Below are 7597 nucleotides of genomic sequence, written 5' to 3'. Positions count from 1 at the left end.
ACCTGAACTCCCAAGAGGTCGGTCCACCGGGGAGAAGATCATTTGTTCTCAACCTGGGAAAATCTGGTGTGGAAAGCAAAGTGTTGACATGCTGGTGTGGTGCCTTTAAGCAATAATGTTTTCTGCTGAACCGGAGCAGCTTCTTTGTGGTTGTAATGAACATTTGGGAAGGTGAGAACGATGTGTCGTCATTAGACAACTAAAGGACGGTTCTTTAATTACAGAGTTGCTCGACAAAAACTCTAGTCATTAAAGTTATGATTATTTCTGTTATTTCTTTCATATCTGTATGTAGGTCTTTCCCAAAAACCTTACCAAAACCTGCCTGGACTGCCGGTTGATTTGTGTTTGAATGTATTGAACTATATACTTTATTTTGTAACTCTTTCCACAGCAGGGGAATTAACTTTGTTACAAAACAATACCTTTGGGCATATTAAATAGAAGGCGCCATCACACATGTGTTCAAGTCACATAATAGTCTGGTATAAAATAGTGTTCCTACTGAAACAAACTGTATGTGTTATCTTATCATTTCAAAGAAAATATCATTTAAACACTATCCTGTATGTTTTCTTTCGAGGTGACGTCTTTTTTCCTTCCATATACTGTGTGTCACGCTGCATGAGTGCACACAGTGATTGCTTGCCGGATGAAATATGCTGCATCTGAACAGTTTATTTCTACTCCCTGAAAAACGAGATGCATCTTGGGTTAAAAGAAGAAAACAAGCTCAATTCAAACTTCAGTTTAGTGAGTGTCATGAGCAAGTTCTTCGCTAAGTAACATCTGGTTTATGTTGACATTGATTGAATGTAAAGCACCTTTTCTTAAAGGAATCATATGTAATCTTTTTCATATGTTTTATGAATTTTTTGGGGGTCTACTTCGAGCCACTCAGTGTCCTGTTACGCTAAATGTCCTGCTGTCTGTGCACTGCATACTGCTTTGTAAGATGTCGGTATCTTCTTGCGGTGACGCTGCCAAAACTCTGCAAATGAAGTGAATCTGATGGAGAGCTCGATGTCACAGCGATGCCCTCTAAAGCTCTTAGTGATGCTGAATCAGAGCAGCCCTTTAAAATGCATGTGAATGCATCAGTTTAAGGGTCTTTGGTTTGTTAAAGGGTCCATATTATGCTATTTGGGGGGGGTTTCCCTTTCCTGTAGTGAGATATATAGGTTTTTGTAAAGTCCCTTACACACCAAGCCGATTTCGGCCGTCGATGAGCGTCCTGTCGCCCTACTCAGATTGGTGTGTCCCGCCCCGTCGTGTCTTTTCGGCCGTGCCGACACCTTCCGCCGCCGATTTGACATGTTGAATCAGGAGGCTAAAGACTGTCGGCCAAAGAAATCACTCTGATTGGCTGTTCAGCTTAGCGAATCAGTGCATGAGAAGCGAAACGGAAGTGAGGGACCTAAACAAATCTGAGGTTTCATTGAACTCCAGCTCTCGGCACAGGTTCGGGAAAGCCCCATGAGCTTCTCATTGTAGAGGGAAAATGGAACGCACACGCTATTTGATGCTTGTTTATATCACGCAGTCTGTCTTCCGGTTGTTGCCTCTTTTGAATGACGAATACACACTACCGCCGCCTGCTGGTAAGGAGAGTTATTGCCACTCACGCATGCGCAGTTCGTACGTGCTACTTGGCCGTCGGCTGAAGTCTTTGCGGTGTGTTCCAGTGCGACACATGGCCGAGACGTGAGGTGACGTGAGGTGACGTGAGGCGACGTGAGGCGACGTGTTCTTTGGTGTCAGTTCGGTGTGTAAGGACCTTAAATGGTCTGCAAAGGCTACAGGCAGTATGAGAAAAATAAAGCCCTTTTTGAACATTAAAGAATATAACCATGTCGGAGTAGAGTCACAAAATACAAATATGAACCTGAAAATTAGCCTTATATATGTCGTCTTTAAATTGAAAGCTGCAGGGTTGTAAAAGAGCTAGATAATCATCAAGAAAAAGCATTATCGATCCTAGGTATCATTAGCAGCACATTATGTTTTAATATCTTCTAAATGTTGTTCATAATTAACTCATCTATCTATCCTATGTTAATTGGGTCATGGAGGCCTCAGGAAGCTACGGAGCCTCTCTGGGGTCCCATGGTAGAAAAAAAAATACGTTATGTGTAAATCTGTTCAAACAGATTAGTTAACCGTGCTCTTCAATTCCTTTTTCATTTTGTTTCATCAACTGCTACCTCAGAATACAAATGTAATGTATCTCATGAAATAGCGACCTATTTTATTAAATACAACCGAGATATAGACAGTCAGTTTTCTTTATCATCTTGTCTGTTGATATTAATGATGGCGGTTGTAGCAAAAGGTTCAAATAGAAATCTGTAAAATCATACTCATGTTTCCCCGAGGTGGCATTTTGTCTAGCAGCATCTGCCTCTATGAAGGTGTGTGATTGGTTGAATGTTGACTTGTATTTGTAAAAGTGCGTTGAGGTGTCGCCACAACTGTAATGCTAATTAAAGGAACATTAGATTTAGCAAAACTCACTTCCGACATTCAGAAAACACCATGTTACATGACATGTTACTACAGGGACACAACGACATGCTGACTGCAGTGGGGTTTGAACCTGTGACGCCCTGATCCGAACACCAACGCACAACCCACTGCGCCAAAGCTGGGGAACAATAGTCTTGCAAGGGGGGGTGGGGAGAAAGGAGAAGAAGGGGGAAGAAGAAAAAAGAGGGAGAAAAAACGATTCTCTTGCTCCCTGTTTCCCTTCTGCATGTAAAAGTATTTATATACAGAAGTACTTTAATAAAGACCAATTGGAGTTTGACATACGGTCCTGCGCCAACTAGCACCACACGCCTCCCCATGTCCTTCTTTATTGGACGAGTGACCTCATGCACAAATTAAGTCGATCATCATGTCAGGGTGTTTATTTCTGTAGTTTATTTTCATTACAACACTCCCATTAGCATCTGTTGTTGAGTTGCCTGAGAGTGAAGTCAACTGTAAAACCACAGCAGGTGTTGATGATTATCACACTTTTTAACACTCGAAACATTCTCGTCCAATAGGATTAGAGTCAGGATAGGATACACGTAATTTGATATTTTGATTAGGAAATGAAATGTAATGAAATCAACATTGTTGTTTCTTATAAAAGTAGATAGTAAAAGTTGTATTTAAAAACAATCAATGATCAAATGTAACCACTGTTTAATTGAACAGCTTCAAAAAAGGGATGTTGAACGCGTCTTTAAATTATAAATTCTGTTTTGTTTGTCAACCCTCCCTCCCAAATGTAAAGCGTCTTTGGGTTCAAGAAAAGCACTATAGAAATATAATTTATTATTATTATAAAATGCTCTACTATTTTAAAATAAGATAAAAAAAGAATAGCTTGTCTAAAAGGTTTCTGCTCTAACCTGGATCCACGAAATAAAGGTGAACAGCTTTAACCACTGTGTATTTTAGCAGCTGCAGAAAGAGCGCCATGTTTTAAGAAAATGTACCCTCTATTAGCCTCTGTCGATTAGAGTTTAAGCAACGTTTTAGTTTTCCTGTTCTTAACGTGGATCCATTTCATTTGGAGTGTTTGGACGCCGTCCAATGGGCTGTCAGTCTGCCGGAGCAGCAGAGTTTGGGATTGCAGTGGGGATGTGCTCACCAGCTGTGAGATTAAGGGAAACTGATCGATGGCCTTTCTGATTGGCTCTCACCGTGTCCCAGCAGCATCCAATCCCCTCGGTTCAGAAGCTTTTCCTCAGTCCAGCCAAAAGCAATTCTTCCTCCACGCAGGAGCCAAATAAGATCGCTGACCTGAAGCTACGAGGCCTCGCTGTGAGCTCCAGTCTCCATCCATCTCCTCGTCTCTGTGACAAGAGACAGGCAGGAGGGAAAGCAAAGGGGAGGAAGATGAAGAGATGGAAATGGGAGTTTTTACAAAGAGCATTTTGTAGACATTGTAGAATAAGTGGTTTTTCTCCTAGTAAAAGTACTATACTAGAGTTAAAAATACTCCCCCACAAGTAGTTCTTAGTTCAAAAGGTTGCTACATTTAAAGCAAAGTGTAGCCTACTTAAAATGTCAATAGTACAATTATTCATTAAAAAATAAGAAGCCACTTAATTAACCGCACTAGAGGAAATTCAGTTGTTGACTTAGGCCTAGTATACATTACATTATTACATGTCACTTGTTAGACGCTTTTATCCAAAGCGACTCACATACTCAGGATACTGTGGACAATCCCCACAGGAGCAATTTGGGGTGAAGTGTCTCAGGGACACAACGACATGCTGACTGCAGTGGGACTCAAACTTGCTATCATCTGATTTGAGGATCAGCGCACTAACCCACGGAGCCAGACCCCATATGTTGGGGTTTGGTGCCTTGCTCAAGGATGCCTTGACAGTGCCCAGGAGGTTAGCTTAGTGTGTAGGGACTTGGCTTGGGAAATGAAGGGTTGCTACTGTAGTTCCAGTCCCGATTGGACCAATCAGAGGTGTCGTTGAGCAAGACATTTAACCCCCAGCTGCTCCCTAAACCTTGCCCTCTTCACTCTGACACCTCTATATACATACATCTGTGTGTTGGTACATTTCTGTATAGCTCTTGTGCATGTGTGTATTTGTAATGTGTGTGTGTACACAATAACAGGTCTGAACGTGACTTTAAAGGTGGGGTATGTAATTCACTTCAGATACACTTTTTGTTATATTCCATGGAATGCTCTTAACATCCCGATAGCAATGAATATCTTAAATGCTTTGACAAAAAATACATAACAAAATGTCATCTGTGGAAGCCGTAGTGCTGTAAAAAGCACGACCAATCATCTGAGCCGGCCCGGCTAAAGTGTTGGAGGAGGGGCTCTGTAAGGAAGTCTGAAGGAAGGGCAGATGTTTTCCGGCTGTGTACTTTCACATTCTAGCGCACTCGAGCTGGTTTCTACAAAATTACATACCCTACCTTTAAGTGACAACCCTCTGCAGGCTGAGCCCCTTGATTACATAACAAATAATACAAAAGAAACGAGGAGAATATATACATACTTTTCTACATACACACTTTTGATCCACACGTAAATGCAAAATGTTGTTTTGTTTTAACGTTTTAATTTCATTAATAAAACGCTCCTGGAGCTTTGTCTACCAGATATCCCTTTTTAAGAATTCCTTGATTAAATTAAGGTTAAATAGAAAGAGATGAAAGCTGTGTTTCTCCATACATACAGTATTACCTAGTAAAAAAAGTCAAAGTGGGAAACATGATGAAGATAAATGCCTGCATGGAGGTCAAGGAGGTCAATGAATAGTAAGACATAAAAAACCGTGATTTCACATTTTGCTCATTGTGAGTGCTCACTTTCTAATTGTAATTGATTCAGTGTGTAATGGGTCAGTTCCCAGGAGCAGGAAATCATTAAACACACAGGGGGGGGGGGGGGGGGGAAGCCTCTTTCTATGTTGTTTGGTGGTGCCATCTTGTGGATACTTTAGGAACATTTCCATTGGTTGGAGGTCACGTTTCAGTTTAATAATGGTTCATTTCTCACTCCTCCAGCTATCTATAGCAGCGACACACAGGAAATTCCTCTCTCCTTCCCGGAGGCTTTAGAGGAAGCCTCCCTGACGGTCATTTCATTAAAGTTGAGCTCAAAGTGAAGAACTAAAACAGATCTCTTATTAATCAATGTTTAGCTTTAATTTCCTCTGGAACAGCTGATGTTTTTACAGTATTTACAAAAGGAACATTCGTCTGCAAAACACTGCAAACTGGGAGGTATTTTTCTCGATGGGTGGCACGTGTTCTTTGTGTTACAGCATCATGGTGAAATAAACAGATTTAGGAAGAATAACAGAAAAGCATTAAGAGAGTTGGCCCTTATTTGGTGTTTGTAAAAAGTGTCTTATTATACAGTTTGAAATGTGTGGACTCACATCAATATATTCCAATACTTTGATCCTGGGAGAACATCAAATAAATACAATAATGCTCAAAAGTACAATACATCTCATCAGATACATTATTGTAAATGATATGGCATACTGCAATTTAACAGAGAAAGTGACAGAGAGAGAGTATTATATTTTAAACTAAACAGACCATAAATAAACACTATGGTTTTTAAAGAGTAGCATTACAATGAATATAAAAATGAAAAGGTAAAGAACAGGTTATTTCCCTCGTAAAATGATGTGAAACTGCTGCACAAAAACACAGAACTGAAGCCAAAGTTGCAACGCAGAAATTATATAGGAGTTAAACAATAAAGGTACTTTTGCTTTTACCGATGTAAGAGATGCTTAAATTACAAGAAAAGTAACACACATCTGTTGTGATGAACTATTGATCACTATAAGTAGACTTCAAAATAGGAAAAAATGGCTTGAAATGCATAATTTTCTTTTTTAATTAAGATGAATTAGGTTGGATAGGAGCAAAAACATCAAACACACATTAATACATGGCTTGGATGAATACTCAATGCTGATTGGTCCATTTTGAACATGGTGTATTCTTCTCTCTTCTCTAGCAGCCCTTGTAAAGAGGACCAGTGAACTGTGCAGAGAGAAGTTAACCACAACGTTACCAAAAAACCATAAATTCCTCCTTCAGAAATCACTGTAAGGCTATTTCTAATATTTACTTTTTTATTTGTGGAGCGCCCAAAGCTTTGGATTGAAGTAGGCTAAAGTGCCCCCAGTAGAGAAAAAGAAAACAGTGCAAGAGGAAAGGAAGAGGTTAAAAAGACAGAGTGCTGTACATCAGGGAAATCAACAGTCAAGTAAACACTACCGGGAACAGCGAGTGAAGATCCCTCGGCCTTGTGTCGGGATCCTGCTCGCTGCACATTATCCCTTACATTACAGGTTTAAATATCCTAATTCTGGGAATTGAAAAGAAAAGTGGTTTAAAGGTCAAAGATGGGTTCGGGTAACAGTAAAACCGGAACATGTGTTGTCTGGGGATGCAAAATGGATGAAAGGAATATAAAAAGGTTAGAAAAAGTGTCAAAGGAACTTTAATTTCACGGGAAGACTTGGGGTAGAGGAATGTGAGAATTTGGTTTGGGGTATTGTCAAATATCTGGAACGAACTACCAGAAACCTGCAGCTCCACTACAACTCTGACTACTTTTAAATCGGTAACACTTTACGGTAAGGGTACATGAATCATCATGAATTCATGCATGAAAAAGCATTGAATTCATTCATGTAGTACTCATGAACTATCAGTAATGTACAGGTATTAATGGTATCTCATGCATGACTTAATGCAGGAACAATACCTTAATTAATGCATCAACTAAGGTACCTCAATCATCATGACTTCTGAGTTATTAATGATGTTCATGTCTTCTTCATATAGATCTGCAGTTAAAGTGACAGGCCAAAAAGCTGACCCGTCACAGCAATGCTAAGTGTTGTAATCATGATTAACTAAGCATGACTTTGTCATCACTTCATCATGTTTGTGCCCCTTCAAATAAAGTGGTGACCCGGTCCATCGTTTACACTGATAACCAACATATGATTAATGGTCAACACACTGAACAGGGTTGGGGTCAACACTTTGAATTCAACAGAATACATGCACTGCTATGACCGACCGACCG

This window comes from Gymnodraco acuticeps, unplaced genomic scaffold (assembly GCF_902827175.1).
Source record: "Gymnodraco acuticeps unplaced genomic scaffold, fGymAcu1.1, whole genome shotgun sequence".
Taxonomy (NCBI): Eukaryota; Metazoa; Chordata; class Actinopteri; order Perciformes; family Bathydraconidae; genus Gymnodraco; species Gymnodraco acuticeps.
Note: the sequence above shows the minus strand (reverse complement) of the source record.